The following is an 18,706-nucleotide window of genomic DNA, read 5'->3' as shown; positions in this document are numbered from 1 at the left end:
AAACAAGATTTGTATAATCAAAAATGAGTTTTTACCTTGTGGGTTTAGATGGAAGGTTTGAAGAACAGAAGTAGATGATGAAATAATCTGGAGTTATCCCAAAATATCTAACTTTGTTAACATATATTTGAAGAAATCAAAAAAAATGGGATGTGGTTTTATTTGGCGGCCAGAATGTTTAATGGGCCATTTGGGCCTCATTTTGGCCCAATGGCCTCAATTTGCGTGCCTGGACGTTAAATGCGGAATTTAAATGTATTTCGGGTTCGGTTTTTGGCGCAAAAAATATATCGGGTACGACAAACAGCGCGAAAATGCGTGTTTTAGACCAATTTCTTATAAATTTAGAAAAAACATAGTATTTGTTTGTAAAAATAGAAAATATTTTCGTAGATCGCTTAGAACATTCCCACTAAATGTCTTGTAAGTCTTGTTCGGCTTAATGGATGATACAATGCTTGTTTCGTAACTATCTTTCGCGTTTAAATTCATAGCGGGTAGTTAAACTAGCATGTTTTCATTTAACTGATTTGTTATCGTACTAAGGCCATAATACTAATATATTAGATTTTATTAAACGTATATAACTTATAGATACCCCCCCCCCGGGATATCCGGGTCATAACCAGACCCGCTCGGTTATTCGTTTGTTCGTTACGCAATAAGCGGTTAATTTCTTATTCGATTTGTGAATACCGAAGTGTACCCGGTTTTTCACGAATGTTACATTCTCCCCCTGTTAAGAAATTTCGTCCCCGAAATTCGATATGCCAATTATACGCTTCTTAGGGATAAGAGTATTTGTTTTTGTTTTCAAATATAATTGGTTTCCCATTGTGGATTTTGCCGAACTTTAATCAACGAAATTTTTGACGAGTCGTAACTGTTTGAATTTCCCGTCCATTATTCATACGGGTTCTTTACCAAGTATAGTTATAAGTAAGTTTTCAAGTAGTATTATCTCCGCCTTGTCAATAAGGCACTTGTTTGTTTCAGTATAGAGGAAATTATTAGTATGACTAAAACTCGACATTAAACATGGTTTTAGTTGATTTGCTATGGGATTAAATTTCAAGATAACCTCTTACGATTCCGTATATATTGATGTTAACTTATCATTTCCTCAACTCAAATAACACCTTTCAAAGGTTAACAAGTTATTACGTACATCGGTATATTTCTTTTGTCAGTCTTAGGCTGCTTTCAGTTTGTTTTTGAATCTTACGAGCTTAATCGGTGGTTTCCAGAATCAAATCAGATTTTTGCATTTTGAGTGTTGCCAACTTTCAATATAATAAAGTATCGATTCATGTTCATGTTCGTATCATATCAGTTATAGTGCCGCTCGTATAATATTATGATAACTATTAGTATACAAGGATTAGACCAGTGGAAAGACTGGCCTTAATTTCCTCCAAGATTTAATATACAGTTGTAAGGTAATTCTTCCAATGTCTGTATAGTTCGTCTAGATCGATCGTGTATTTGGAAATGACAGGTCATGCTTAAACCGATTCGATTTCTTAAGTTTTTCAGAATATAAGAAGCGAAATGACTATCTCAGTCTAAAGTAATCGAACTAGACATACCATGTCGAGATATGATCTTGTTGACATTTTGGTAGGCGCGCATTTCAGTTGTGTAGTTGATATGGATCGGGAGAGAGTATGAAAATTAAGTTAGTGGGTCAACTAGTACCCGGATTATACTGCGTTCTAGGGATTATTTATGAAAGGGTGTTACGAGGCTCATAGTAATCTGTTCCCACTTCCACCAGGTGTTTCCGGTTGCAGTAACATTACCGAGGGTTCTTGATACTCTGTTTTAGGTGATTGTAGACTTGATTTGTTTGAGGTATAGAATTTCATCGGTTTTCCTTCTCAAAGTTCTTCTCGTCTCCGTCCAAGATTTAGTTTTCTAATTATTATGCTCTTAGGGCTTTCATTTAGGCGATATGAATATGCTCGATAAGGTTTGTCTAAACAGTTGTTTCAAATGCCCGTACTTTCCAGTGTTAAACTTTGCTTCTTCATCTTAAGGCATTTGTTTTCACAATTACAATTATTCCACAACCCTACTTGTCTTCCTTACCTCATAATCAGTTTTGTCAGGTCGTTTGCAGATCATAGGCTTTTGTGATTCATGTAACTTGTGCATCTAGTGACATATTAGTAGTATCCTCATGTCCTAGGTGCAAAAAAAATCGTTCCATACTCCGGGTTACTAATGGTATAGTTCCTTCTGAAAATTTTAATATGGGATCCGAATAAAGTTTTTTTATGTTAGTAGCTGGAAAGGCATTTCTTGTTCTGCTTCCCGATCATGACTTCGGTCTTTCCGAGTTACGAGAGCTAGTGGTTGAGTTATACATAAAATGTTTTAATGACACTGGTAGTATCCAGCTATTCTTAAAATTTGGCGAATTCCTTTTGGTTCCCTTGGTACTTGCCAACTTTTATTGAATTCTATTTCGCTAAGGTTTATGTGAATTCCGCGTCTGTTAACAATATGTCCTAAAAATTGCACTTCTTGTAACCAACTCCGAGATTGTTCGCATATGTGGCATACAATTTCTTCTGTCTTAACAACTCCGAGATTGTTCGCATATGTTGTTCGGGTTCCACCTTGGTTTTTAATATATCGAGAAGTCATTACTAGACCCTATAACGAATTTATTAAGGTGCGGTTTACAAACTCGGTTAAGGAGGTCCAAGAGGAATGCGGGTGTATTAGTTAGCTAAAAAGGCATAATTGAAAATTCATAGCGACTTTATTGAGTTCGAAACACCGTTTTAGAAACATCTTTCTCTTGGACTTTAACTTGAAGATAGTTGAATCAGAGATCGATTTTCGAGAATTAATTCGTCTAATTGTGGGAGGGGGTATTGGTTTTTTTTTATGTCAATTTTCTGTATTTCTCGGTAATCAACGCACATCCTAAAGCTTCCATCCTTCTTCTTTACAAACAACACCGGTGCTCCCCAATGAGGATGGTTAGGTTCCATTAGGTCCTTATCTAATAATTCTTGTAGCTGTGTAATTATTTCTTACATTTTGGAAAATGCCAGACGATAAGGTGCCTTGGTAACAGGAGTTTTCTCCTACGGTTAGGTCAGTTCGGAGTTCAACTTGTCATATAGTGATATTCCAATTGGCTCATCAGAAAAAAAAAACGTTACAGTATTCGAGTACTACGGGAATATCTCTTATATGTTCATTTTTTTTTGTTTTACTATAATCACTTCATTATCTGACAGAGGAATCTTAACTTTTTCTTCGTTATAAACTATATGTGCTTTATACTCAAATAACTCGCCCATTCTGGCATTTACATCGAAACTTTCTAACTTTACCGGGATTAGATCAACACGAATCTGTTGGTCGCTTAAGATAATAAAACAATTTTGGGAAGATTTGTTTAACGTTTATAGGTTTATCGTTAGTGAATATTCTCGAGGGATACGAAGTCAATAGAAAATAAGTCTTCTATCGGTATCTATATCAAACGAAACTGAAGCATATTAGTCAGAATTTACAAATGTATTCTCCGACCACAATTAAGTGTTGTCGTGAACTATCTGATCCAATCACTAAACGCGACCTCCAGCCGGGTTAGATGTCAATGCTTGTTTTTGGTTTAACCAAGGACAGTTCCTTTTTAAGCGATTCGTACTTCCACACTCAAAGCAAGCATGAGGGTTTTTCATAGTTTGTGATAGAATTGGTTACAATTGGAATAACTGGGAAGAGTGAGGTTAGAACGGTCGGTTCACAGCGTTCATAATGGTTTCACAGCTACAGGCTTAGTATCCAATCTTCCCGCTTTTATGACATGCCTTTATTCGACATACCCTTTAGCAAAGGTGTATTGTATATGTTTAATTATGAACTAGAGTTAATTTTCGTATTATTTTGAGTTGCAGGGTACGTACGTTTAAATTGTTGCAGCTCTTGTACTCCTGTTGCATGATTAGCTCGTTTTGTACTAGATGATTTCTCGGTACTCTCAACACCCCTTTACTGACCGAATTCAAAGTTACCACCCCGGCTTGCATCCCGGTATTCTTAAAAGTTAAGTGGCTAACTGGATAAATTAAGGTCTGTACTTCCGGATTACTAATAGTATTAGTCGAATCAGATTTTTAGAACGGTTTGTGCATTCCAGTTGACCCGCCCTTTCATTTTGGATTTCATTCCTTGGACAAAATATTTCAATATATGGGTTTTAAGTCTTGCCCAGGTCATGCTGATAATTGCCTTTTGTTCCCGAATTCGTACAATCACTTTCTCCCACACAAGGGCGTGGCTAAGTAGTGTAATAGTAACATAATTAACGATACAATTTGATGGGAGCTACTGGTACAGATAACAGACTTTATCGTCTCGATCCATTTTACTAATTCCTTTGATTCTTTAGTACCACTAAAATTTACATGTTTGCACGACTTAAATCGTTTAAATGATTATTTCCGTCGTGAAGGATCACGGTTGTTAAGACTCGTATTAATGTTCGGTAAAATGTTTTTGTTGCCAATGGCATTTAGTGGGGGAAATTATTGTTATTGGCAGTATCACCAGTGTCCCGTGAGAGAGTATTATTTTTGACAATGTTCGTATTTATCAAGAAAATAACATTTGTAGGTGTCTTAGTATTGGGCGGCGAAATAATATTCGCGGCCATAATAGTGCTTGGCCTTTCATTTGTATTCATTGATGTATTAATGCTGGAAGGGAATCATGTTGCGATTGCAAGAGTTACTATCTGCAGTCGCTGAACAATCATTTCGGCCACAATTACCTCAAATCACGTGTTTGTTTTTGTAGGTTCCCGGACGGATCTTACACGGGATATCGCTATCTGCGCAGGTGCGGAATCCCTGCGTAGGTAGTTACGAGCGTAGAATACGTAAAACACGAACACACGATACAAACGAAACCACGTTATATTATAACTCGAACCACGTCTATTACAGACACTTGACACGTGAAATGATCACACACTATCACTAACACTCGAACAGACTCTCGAAAAACCAACCTCCTAAACAGTAACCCGTAGGTTACTTAAATACACGACAACTTCGCCTCAGGCGAAGTTGTCAATAACTTCGCTCGTTGAACAAGTTCGCCTAGGCGAACTTGTCAACAACTTCGCTTGGTTAACAAGTTCGCCTAAGCGAACTTGTCAACAACTTCGCTGTTACACAAACAATTACATAAACAATATTACAGACTCGATTACAGACTTTATACATATGAACTACTGACATCTATGTACCAACAGACTCCCCCTTGGCAGTAGCTTCATATCTCGATCTTTCAGCTCTTGTCTTGTAATCCTGTATCTTCATGCGTGCACTCCTTCTCTAACACACACCGTGACTACTCGCTGATATTTCCTTGCTTCATCCTTCCAAGCAGGAATATAGAATATCTTCTTTTCGTTCAACGCTTGCAAATCAGCTTTCGATAAGTTAACAAGATGCATCGGGTCATACACCCTCAGCACTTCTTGTTCATCTTCGTCTTCCATCACGGCTTCAGCAGTCTGGCAATCAACGTACCACCATTTTAGATTCTTCAACACATCTTGAGGCATATTCTTCATTGGAACCTCCTTGATGCATCTGATCGGCTTGTACTTCATCACCATCCATGGCTTGCCATCTGCTCTCAATCCCCTCTCTGTATCCTCCACGAGCTTTCCCTTCTGTGGCGTTAATAGTTCAAACTTCTTTTCTTTTACGCCTTCTTTCCACACAATCTTCTCAATCATTCTTGTCATATTGTTGTCACTTCTGTTTATCAGGCCCAATCTGCCCAAATCTTTCACCTCGCATTCCGGCAACGTGTTGAAAGATCTCAACATTCTCTTGAAGTATTGAATGCCATCATAACGTTTTACCACAAATAACTTGATCTGTTCATCATAAATCCAACAGATGATTCCCTTCTTTGCCTCAACATAGCCTTTAATGTTATAGCTTTTCTTGAACATGGCTGGAACAGCAGGCTTCTTGGTCTTGATAAACCAATGAGCACAGCCTTCCTTCCACCTAGGCTGCTCCTCCCACTCAGTAGTCTCATCCATCTCGGCCCTCACATCGGCTTTCTCAACCTCAGGGATCTCGTGCTCGACATTTTCATCAACAATCTCTCCTTCCTCTATCACATTTTCAACCATAATTTCTGCACCAATCTTTTCAATCTCACTGATTGGCAGAACATCTTCATCAAATAATACATCGTCGCTGAACATGTCATCATCAAGTTCCTTCAGCGCATCGATCACGTCATCCTCCACCATTACTACATCATCACCACCAGCCGCTTCGGTAGACTCCCCCTCAGCTGTGGAAGCCCCAAGAGCTTGTGAGGTTCTTGGCAGCTCACCACCTGCACCTTCCGGTGCATTGGGATCATCGTCTCGGTCTTCTCTACGCTTGGTCCTCAACTCATCTCCTCTACAGCTCATCTCCCCCTGAGATGCCAAGAACTCCTTCAAGGCATCTATTATTTTCCCGTGCTCAGCCAGGAGGGATGCCTGCAGTTGATTTGCTTCCACTAGGCTTTGAATAGTCTTTGACTGCTCAGCTACAATCCGCTCTAGTGAAGCTATCCGTTCCGAGTCAGAACTGGGCGTGTCCGCAGGTGGTACCGTACCCGATACTCCTGCAGTAGTGGTGATCGTAGACGCAACAAATCGTGCTACTACCACCGGTGGAGTACGCGTTTGAGGTGGTAGAGACACAATTTCTGGAGCCGACGTCTGGACGGCTGTGATCTGTGGAATGTCAGCCGACGATGTAGCCACTACGGGAACAACCGTAGCGCCTGTACTCGATACCTGCACAGAGGTAGGAACAAGGGACATACCAGACAAGGCAGGTGGAGCAAAACGTGCAAACCTTGAAGTCTCTCCGGCTCCTACACCCATACCTGTCGTTTCCCTTCTTGAGCGCTTTCGCACCAGCTGCACAGCCTCTTCTTCATCATCTTCCTCATCATCGTCATCAACAATTCTCTTCTGCTTACCCACCGTTCTCTCATGTCTCACCATCATCTGTCTGGCCTCTTCCATCACATCATCAAAATCAGCTTGTGGACCCGAGACTGGTATATTCTCATGTGGATCAAATCGGTCCATATCAAACAACCCTTGCCCGCCGAACATGGCGTCAAGATCAATCTCAGAAGCTGGCACAGCAGCAGATACAGCAGTAGATACAGCAGGCGCAGCTGATACAGCCTGGGGTGCTGCCGCCTGTTATGGTCTTGGGTCTCTGAACTCGTCCCCCGCCGCAGGCACATACTCCGGGTTTATAAGATACCCAAAGAGCGGAGTATGCCTGGGACGCAGCTCAGGCTTGCTTCGTGCGCTGGAAGTGCGACACTGAGCAAAGATACGTTTCGTCACACATTCCACGTATCGAATAGGGCGTCTTTGAGGTAGCGACGGAGCCACATGATTTAAAATCATTTGTAGGAATCGTGGATACATAGTAAACCGCTCACGCGCCACAGCCCTCCTCTGACGATCGATCTCGTAAAAGATCATCTGACTAAAAGAATATCTTTTATTGTATGTCAGGGCTGTCATAGCAGACTGCATCGTCGCACCCATTCCATCAGTGCCCGCCTTCCGTCCTGACATACATACTATCATGACGTGCATTAGGAAGCGCCACTGATCTAATAAAAATCCTTTCCTTCGCTGTGTATCTCCTAAGAGACCTGAATACCCCATCCTCAGGAACGCGCCATCACGAAAAGGAGCAACAAACTCCGTGGGGTCATCTCTTGTTTCTTCTCCAAATTGCAATGCCACCCGTATGTGTTCAGAGGAAAACTGAACAACTTGACCATTAACGGTGGCTCGCATCACCGGGGGCTCAATCCGGCAATCATACTCTACCGTCTGCCAAAAGTTTTCAATATTTGGTAGTGAAATAGGCAGGGTAGTTGTGATAGCGTGAAATATTCTTGAGCGCATGAGAAAGGTAATAATCTCCCTGTAGTCCTCCACGCCTTTTGCATCTGGATCTAGAGTGATGAATTGGTTATGAGATGGAAAGAATTGCCTCTGATCGTCACGGTCATCACCACCAGCTCCTCCAACAGCAACCATATCTGCACTAAACGAACCAAGTTAGATAACCGTTAAGCAACTCACAAGTTCGCTTTATACCATGAGCGAAGTTGTGATCAAACATGTATAGGCGAAGTAAAAGGTGAGGCGAAGTTGGAAACAACTTCGCTTCATCTGTAAGTTCGTCTAAATAATTTTAAGTAAAATGATCTTGGCGAAGTTGATGTTAACTTCGCCTTATCACAACATCGCCTCAGGCGAAGATAAGAGTTAGGCGAAATTAAGCTTCAGGCGAAGTTGTGGATAACTTCGCCTCAAGCGAAATTAAGCCCCAGGCGAAGTTGCGGATAACTTCGCCTAAACCCTAACTTCGCCTACATCTGAATCGGCGACTGTTAGGATTCCAATCACCGGAAATCCGGTGATTTCGGCTAAGTTCGACGATCAAGGACATCAAAACACATGATATTAAGGATGTTTAGATGAGAAGGATGTCCATGCACACGTTAACACAAGTTTTGAAAGTTTCGGTTTTGAAGGTCCGACGACCCGAGGTCTCGAACCGGGTAAAAACTTCTATGAAAGAACATGTTAGTGATGTATATCGACAACACGTACCCTCAACCGATAATAGAAACTGAGAAAAGAAGATCGAAAACGAATAGGAATCAAGTTCGCCGGATAATTCTTAAGTTCGCCGGAAAACTCGGAGCTTAAGTTCGCTGATAATTTTGAAAATAATGAAATTTACTGTTTGAAAAACCTTATATAGTGTCAGTGTAGTTCAGGCGAAGTTACGGATAACTTCGCCTAGGCGAAGTTAAGCACAAGTTCGCCTGATTCAACAACTTCGCCTATAATTTCAAAATCACACCTTTATGTTTGAACATTTTGCAATTAACATTTGAAACTTCCAAAAAGAGTTAAACAAAAATGATCATGTCTAATAACCGGTTATAAAATAATACAACTACAAAAATAGGAAAAACTTATAAAAATTTAACAAATAAGGGATCAAATTTCAGTCTAGTCAGGGACACCACGTTTTAGAAAAGATCCTAACAGGAATCATACTAACTACGTGACTGTTACATAGATCCGTGTTTAGCTGTATTATGACATATAGAGACAGGTTGTAAGCAGGTAATATACTTAAGATGGTTTTTATCGTTTCTGTGATACTAGTTAGGTTCAATTAATCCTTAAAATTTAAGTGGGCAACAACTCATAAATATTGATGCCTCCTATCTATCCTCAAAGCGTATTTGGCTTTCCCCAAGTCACCCCGAATTGACTTCGACCCATAGTGTCTGATTAACTTGTAAGTATTCTATGTCTGGATCCCGTATTCATTCTTACTCCATGATTGAGAAGTCTCGATATCTTGAACTCTCGAAAGTTACAATAACTTCATAAGTACAAAACAAAATTTTTTTCATTTTTTTTTTTTTAAACGTACTTATAGACTGCAGAGTAATAAGCAACTGCAAGTCCCGAATCTGGATCACTGCAGTGTCTTGAAACGCCTTCTTCACGGGAATCAGAACACTTACGGGCTCGTGTATGACTGGGTAATCACTTTTCTGCCTATCATTCGGAAAGATATACATGAAGACACGCAAAACTCTTAAGGAGTTTCCACATAAAATCAAGTAAACTTTAATTTGTATCACATCTACTTTTACGCACCATAAAAAGTTACCATGACATACAATGATTGTCCTAAAGCCTTTTAAGCCTAATAACTTCACCAGTTAAGCACACAAAGATAGTATATATATCATTTTCCAAGGTTGGATCAATTTTCTGTTAAACATAGCAAAGAACTTCTTTACGAAGTATTAGACTTGAAAAGTAATTTCATTTCCCTAAAAAATTTTGACTTTAGTCACCCCGATCACGTCAAAGTCTTCAGGTAAACGGCAATCCCGAAGATCCAATGGATCAACTGGACCAACCACATACAAGTATGTGTCCTTCTCACTAAGAATGACCGACTAATTTTCAGTGACAGAAAGAAAACACATCTTTACAGCCTCGGTCACTTTCAGTCATCTGGTTAATGGCGACCCTCATTCTCTAAGTAGAAACGAGGACCAAAACATATCCGAGGATATGTCCATCAAACTGAGGTAACCGACTAATTTTAAGCAATAGTGATGTTTTTTTTTTTTTTTTTATTTTTTTTTTAAATAAACACAAAAACATGGTTACTCGGGATTGATCATCCCGTTCAGCTCAATTAGGTTTTGAAATCTGGATTTATCAAACGCTTTTGTAAATAAATCAGCGAAATTTTCCAGCGTATCGACCTTTTCGACCTTGATCAGTTTCTTCTCAGCACAATCCCGTATGAAGTGATGACGAATGTCAATATGTTTAGTTTTACTATGCTTCACGGGATTGTTAATTACTGAGATGGCAGCAGTGTTATCAATTAAAATAGGAGTGAGTAAGAAATTCAGACCATAGTCGCGCAATTGTTGCTGAATCCACAAAACCTGAGAACAGCAGTTGGATGCTGCCATATATTCAGCTTCGCACGTTGAGATTGCGACTGACGTCTGTTTCTTGCACTGCCATGAAACTAATCTTCCACCGAGAAACTGACATCCTCCTGTTGTCGACTTCCGACTCTGATTGCATCCTCCATAATCAGAATCTGTATATGCTACCAGTTCTACGTCTCCTCCCTTCGGGTACCACAACCCTAGCTTCGGCTTGCCTTTGAGATACCGCAAAATCCTCTTCACACCTTTCATGTGAGATTCCTTTGGGTTTGCCTGAAAACGAGCACAAAGACAAACAGCAAACATTATATCAGGCCTAGAAGCAGTTAAATACATCAAAGAACCTATTATAGCCCGATACTGAGTTGGGTCCACATCTGCGTCACCATCAATTTCAGCTCCCAACTTGTGGTTGACGCAAACTGGAGTGTCAAATGGAAAAGAGTCCTCCATCTTGAAACGCTTGAGGACATCATGAACATATTTTGTTTGATGAATGAACATCCCAACCTTCTTTTGATCAACCTACAATCCTAAAAAGAACGTTAGTTCACCCATAGCACTCATCTCGAATCTTTTCTTCATAACGGCCTCAAATTCCTGACACATGGAGACTCTTGATGCAGCAAATATGATGTCATCCACGTAGACTTGAACTAGCAGGAAGTCACTTCCCTCTCTCTTCACAAACAAAGTACTGTCGATCAAACCCCTTTCAAAACCATTTTCTAGCAAGTAGTCCGATAACGTTGAATACCAGGCACGAGGTGCCTGATGTAATCCATACAGCGCCTTGCTCAACTTGTATACGTGATCAGGAAAGTCTTGGTCAGGAAAACCCGGAGGTTGCTCAACATACACAACCTCATCCACTTTCCCATTGAGGAACGCACTCTTCACGTCCAACTGAAACACTTTCATCTTCTTAAAAGCAGCAAACGCCAAAAACAATCGTATCGCTTCCAACCTAGCCACCGGAGCGAACACTTCATTATAGTCTATCCCCTCTTGCTGATTAAATCCTTTAACGACCAGCCTCGCCTTGTTTCTTATAATGATCCCCTTTTCATCTCTCTTGCACTTGAACACCCATTTTGTGCCTATCGCATTCACATTCCTTGGTTTTTCAACCAAAGTCCAAACTTCCATCTTCTTAAATTGAGCCAACTCTTCTTGCATGGCCTCGTCCCACGAGCTGTCCTTAAGAGCCATTTGATAATTTTTCGGTTCAATCTGGCTAATAAAGCATGAGTACAAACATTCGTTCATTATACCCGTTTCTTTTAAGCTTGTATAAACACAGGTGAGCTCATTCAAGCTGCTTCTGGTTTGTACACCGGAGGACACATCACCTATAACATTTTCCAAAGGGTGATTTATGTGAATTCTCGTGGTCGGCACAGCACCGACATGCAGATTATCTTCTAAATTAGTAGAGAGCTCATCAATGGTTGTTTCTGGCTGAGAGTGAAAAGGATTGATAAACTCATCTTCAGGAGAGACAGCAGGGGAACCAATAGAATTTGATGAGGAAGGTTGACAATCATAAAATAGTTGTCTATGTGCCAAATTTTCCTCCTCATCTAGAATCATCTTCGTAGCAACACGTTCTTCTTCTTCTGTACGAACCAAATCAGGTATGTTAAAAGACTTGAAGAGCCTATCATAGTCGAAAATCCCGGGAGGTCCGATGCTCGGTCTTGGCGATCTGTAACTCGTAATGTCGGTGTTACATACCACTTCAACCTTGCCGTTCGTTGTATTAAAGACACGCCTGTTGGGAGTCCCAACTTCGTAGCCGACTAAGATTCCTTCATCGGCTGCTTCACCAAACTTTGAATGTGCCTTTAAAATTGAACACGGGGACCCGAAAGCTTCAAGTCCACACAAATTGGGCTTTCTTCCATGCATCAGCTCGTAGCATGTTTTATTAAGTCTTTTTACCGTTAATACTCTATTCAGGACATAGCAAGCTGTAGAAATAGCTTCAGCCCAGAACACCACCGGAAGCTTCGAATCAGCCAGCATAGTTCTGGCTCCTTCAATTAAAGTTCTATTCTTCCTTTCAGCCACTCCATTCTGTTGCGGAGTATACGGAGCGCTGAATTGGTGTTCAATCCCTCTTGACAGACAGAAGATCTCCATTTCAAAATTTTTAAACTCAGAACCATTGTCACTTCTGATGAACTTCACTCGTTTATCCATAATGTTCTCAACTTTGGTAATCAGATTTTTCACCAGTTGAGCCGTTTCGTCCTTTGATTTTAGGAAGTATACCCACGAGTATCGTGAGTAGTCATCAGTAATCACCAAGCAATAGGTTGTACCACCTAGACTTCTTACATTCACAGGACCGAAGAGATCCATGTGAAGCAGCTCTAGTGTACTAGCAATTGAGTTTACCTTCTTGGTGAGATGGGACTTCTTGTGCTGCTTTCCCTTTTTGCACGCAAGACATTTGTTTTCAAAATTGAAACTTTTTAAGGGAACACCCAACACAAGCCCATGTCTGACAATATGGTTCATCTCCCGAAGATGAATGTGCCCCATTCTCCTGTGCCACAGTTCAGATTCCGATTCGCTTGCTTTCGTCAACAGGCACGATTCTTCCGTTGACATTTCAGTTGAACTTAGATCCATCATATACGTGTTTCGATCACGTGGAGCCTTCATTACTATCCACTCCTCTGGTATTTGAAAACCAGGCTTCAACACAATAGCATCAGTCTTCGTGAAGTGTACGGTATAATCTTTATCACAAATCTGCGACACACTCAGCAGATTGTGCTTCAGTTCTTCAACAAAGTTCACATTTTCTAACGTCATCTTCCCGTTAGTTACCGTACCCCTTCCTGTTATTCTGCCACCACTTTCACCAGCAAAACTGACTCTTGCTCCCTGAACAGGTTTTAAATCTTGTAACAAATTCTTGTTACCAGTCATGTGCCGGGAACAGCCGCTGTCCACAACCCAAAGATTATTGGAAGCCCTGTTCAACTGTTCCTGCACAAACAAAAGAGATTATTAAAATTTGGGGACCCAAGACCTCTTGGTCTTGGGTCGACTAACCTTCTTATCAGAACTCACACACCTTGACTGACCATAGTTAGCATTAGGAAAATTTTCACGAGTCCTAACAGGATACCTCCTTGGAGACTGATAGTGAGGCCAACCAAACTGACGAACATTAAGAGAATTAAAAGAATTATAGCAGTTGGTTTGGTTATTAGTAGTGTGAAAACGAGATGTGTTTCTTTGAAAACCGGTATTATATCTCAAATTTGAATGGTTTTCATTTTTAACATTTAAACGATTACTAAAAACCTTAGTCTCAGTTTTCGAGGGCCTCACCTCTCTGAAACGCTGCTTCAGAGGGCAATCAGCAACAAGGTGCCCTGTTTGATTACATCTAAAACAACATCTATATTCAGCTTTCTTTTCAGAATATGTTTTAGATGTGGAGGCAGTATTACCACCCATACGTCTCACATAAGGTGGGACATATAGGTTTAGTGGAGTACTCTTTTGAGTAGATTTGACCTTTTCTCCACTAGTGGGTAATACTTCCTTCTCTTTTGTCTTACCCGACTCGGATGACTTATCCGAATCAGATGAGACTGGACTTGAAATTTTAATTTTTGAGACAGGCGAACTTGTTTCGCCTTTACTAACTTCCGGTACTTTACCAGTTTCCTTAGCAGTACCTGTCTGATCAGCTACAAAATTAACAGATTCATGAACACTAGGATTGAAAGTATAATTATGATTATATGGTGGTGGAACCTCATGGTAACCAATTCCTCCCCTCTTAGGTGAGGAACCTTGATCACTGACGAGGTGATCAAGAATAGCGGAGGAATTCCGGAATTGCTCCAGTTTCCTATTAAGTTCCACCACTTTTACCTGGTGATCAGCAATCTGCTTTTCTTTCTCAGCAATTAACTTGGTTTTCTCTTCTAAAACCTCGTAGCTTAGATCGATCACATCAATTTTTTCAGCTAATTTTGTTTTTAAACTTTTAACGTCCTTTTCACACGCTTTAATTTTTATTTTAAAATTATTTTCTCTTGTCTTTGTAAAATGATGATCTTCTTTCAAGGTTTTAAATTCGGCATCCAATTTAACATACTGATCAGTAATTGTTGCAAGCTGTTCAGACAAGTTCTCACACTTAGTACAGATAGGTTTAGTACATACCTCGGTGTTCTGATCATCAGCCATGAAGGCTTCTTCATTTTCAGCAGCTTTCACACATTCTCCAGCTGCAACATTCGCCATGTGAGCTTGCTCAAAGAGTTCTCCAGAGAACATATTCCAGTTGTATTCTCCAGCATCAGACATCATGGCTCTATTCCCATTGTTATTTCCACTTTGCTGTGTAGTCCTCCCCTGACTACGTTCTACCCGAGCATTAGTGCACTCTTTTGCGAAGTGTCCATTCTGTTGGCAATTGTAACACCTCACCCTTGACTTGTCAAATCCTGGCTTTCCACCTACGAACTTTCTGCCAGTCTTCTTCATGAAACGCTTCACTCTTCTTACTATCATCGCCATCTGCCACTGCAGATCCATCTCCTCCAGATCATCAGGATCGATCTGGTCATAGTCTTCTTCCAAAACAGCAGGGTCAACAATCTTCCCTTGTATATAGTTCTCGTAAGAAGCAATAAAAGATGCATAGACTGCAAACTGCTCTTCAGCAGATTTGACACTCATTGGCATCTTAGTGTAGTTATTGCTTGAAGTACTGGGAGAGAAATTACTTGTGGATGCTTGAGGTTTCGAAGCACTTGATCCTCCAGCAACGAAGCAAACATCACCGTTCATGTTTACAGACACATTTCCTTCATGAGAAGAGTCAGAACCTGACTCTCCTTTGGAGTAGTAAGCAGCAGAGTCAGGCTTCGAACTTGAGCCTGAGTTAACTTTGGCACCATACATACCAGGGTCTTGAATCTGATCTGTTGGTGTCTCTTTACGAACCATATTAAGCTCAAAGGTTCTGAGCTTGTTTACGGCTGTCTCCAAATCACAATTAGGAAAGTCTCTGTCTTCCCTTATTAAAACAGTGTACATTTCCCACTTCGGTGGGAGAGCATCGAGAAGTTTCTCAACTATTTCCTCTTCTCTGTAAGCAATCGAATAGTTGTTCAGCTCTGTCATTAGATGATAATATCGGGTGATAATATCATCGAGTGATTCGTTCTTCAAATGCTTGAATACAGAGAACTGGGTCTTTAACAGGTTGATCTTCAAGGCACGAATACCCACGTTCCCTTCGAATCTATTTTCAAGAGCATCCCATAGCTCTCGTGCAGAAGTGTACTTCCTGAAAGTATGGAGAATCTCTTGAGGAAGAGCCATAGTAATTGCAGCATGAGCCTTGCTCTCGGCCTCATACATTTTCTTCTCTTCTTCCTCCATCTTGCTGTACTTCTTAACCACATCATGACCTTCGTACACCATTGTCGGTGGGATATATCCATCCTGGATGCACACCCACATCTTTGCATCCTGATATTTAATATACTGAATGAATCTATCCTTCCATGCCACAAAGTCAGTTCCTTTCATCAACCTTGGGGCCTTAGTAGCCGACCCCGCTTCTACTTCCATTTTGACTAATTCAGAGATGTTAATTGGCGACATCTTCGCGAAAACAAGAAAAACCCGAAAATTAAGAAAAAATCTTCCAAACAGTACTATAGGCGAAGTTAAGGCTAACTTCGCTTAAGTGTTAACTTCGCTGGAAAAATCTTAAATTCGCGTGACTTGGCGAAGTTGAGAATAACTTCGCTTAAGGTAAGCGAACTTAGGAGGTAAGCGAAGTTGAGGATAACTTCGCTTAGGCGAACTTATGAGGTAGGCGAAGTTGTGGATAACTTCGCTTAGCCTTATATCTTCGCCGAAACCCTACTTCCAGTGGCGGCAACTTCGCCTGAAGAACACTAACTTCGCCCGAAGAACACTGAAAATATTCAGATCTGTTTTCGACGATTTAGCAATTTCCGGTCGTTGTAACGGCTTGAATATGACTGTATAAGGTGAGTATAACACAATCCCAACGAAAACGTGTCCCGCGAATAGGTCAAACGAGACGTTTTCTACACCCGCGTGAAATCCCGAACCTCACAATCGAGCCTAAGCTCTGATACCAATTGTAGGTTCCCGGACGGATCTTACACGGGTATCGCTATCTGCGCAGGTGCGGAATCCCTGCGTAGGTAGTTACGAGCGTAGAATACATAAAACACGAACACACGATACAAACGAAACCATGTTATATTATAACTCGAACCACGTCTATTACAGACACTTGACACGTGAAATGATCACACACTATCACTAACACTCGAACAGACTCTCGAAAAACCAACCTCCTAAACAGTAACCCGTATGTTACTTAAATACACGACAACTTCGCCTCAGGCGAAGTTGTCAATAACTTCGCTCGTTGAACAAGTTCGCCTAGGCGAACTTGTCAACAACTTCGCTTGGTTAACAAGTTCGCCTAAGCGAACTTGTCAACAACTTCGCTGTTACACAAACAATTACATAAACAATATTACAGACTCGATTACAGACTTTATACATATGAACTACTGACATCTATGTACCAACAGTTTTCTTCGGGGCCATTCTATAATGATAAACAACTAAACTTCACATGATAGTAATTTCCCCTATAACTCATTGCGCAGGGAATAACATTAGCTAATAGTCAGGTAATTCAAATAGCAGATACGTATTACACACACCAAATCAAGTATCCATATATCCAGGATAGTACATAGATTTAGTCTAATAAGGCCATTGTTTGCATGTATGTATCGAAAATTGTCACCCCGTGACAAGTAAATTTAACCCGATAAGGGTCAATGTTTGTACTAATAGCTCCAATTCGTCTCCCATATCAGCATAGCACACTCCCAAATGCTTGCATGGAGTATCGAAAGTATACACAACACTGTCATACTATCCTTTTCTATCCGAGCACACATTATAACAATCACGATTAGTTCACAACTTGTACTACAACTATTCAGATGTAATCTCACCATTGGGGAACTGTTTTATCATGTCTCTCCCGTAAGTAGACATTTGTTCGCTATGAGTTTAAACCGTATGTTATACTAAGAAGGCATTTTCATACTCCCCTTGACCTTTTGATGCTATTAAATGTAATTATAGTATATTCTTTCATTAAGTCATTCGGTACCCACAAGCATGCTGAGTCTACTAAAAGTGGTGATTTATTAGTTGGGAGTAAGTAGGTTCTTTATAAGCCAGGACACATTATTGGTCTACGAGCGTGAGGATTCTCTTTCATGATAAACTGATCGGAGTGGCAACAATATAGGAGTGGTTAGAGATACTTATACACACAGGATTTGATAATTTTATTAGTTAAGAAGGTTCATCAAGGTCGGTGGTACTGGTGAGGTATTAAGGAATTATTATTTTCATAACTGGCGTATGATACATGTAGGTGGTTACGGTTTGTTATATTATTGAAAATTAATAGGATAGCTATTATAGTTATAGTTTGTTAATCGTAATCTTTCTTAAGTATTTTCTTGGGAGTAGTATTTATTTTTAAATAATGGAAGTGGAGAGATAGTTAGGAAACAGTTCGATTTGCTGTTAGAAACTGGTATGTGAGATCAAGATTAGGCCCGAATCAAGAAGTGTCGCGTTCCCTCTTGAGGTGGACGTACGTATATCATACTTTCCACGGTTCCTTTCTAGACCTGGAATTTACGCTCGGTCTGTGATTCAATCATACAACAAGGTTTAGTTTGCACTTACTAGAACGTCCTTGCATTCCCGTTTACAGGCAACATCAGTTCTTTATCCGATATGAGGCTACCGATCTCGACAACTTTCGGTTCAACAATTTGTCATAAAAATAATATTTTTCAATAGTAGGAATCAGAGTAGAGAATATTATTACTTAAGGCCAAATAAAATATTTTATTTGTTACGGTCATGTACAATATTAATTATGATAAAATATAATATTATTTTTAATAAAATACAATTTTAAATTAATATGGATTATAATCGAATATAATATTCATTACACGGAGGCTTAGTATTATCGACA

This window comes from Bidens hawaiensis, unplaced genomic scaffold, assembly GCF_021521415.1.
Source record: "Bidens hawaiensis isolate Kalapana, Puna unplaced genomic scaffold, B.hawaiensis_p1.1 tig00010817_1, whole genome shotgun sequence".
Taxonomy (NCBI): Eukaryota; Viridiplantae; Streptophyta; class Magnoliopsida; order Asterales; family Asteraceae; genus Bidens; species Bidens hawaiensis.
The sequence above is the reverse complement of the archived record's forward strand: the minus strand, read 5'-3'. Positions refer to the sequence as shown.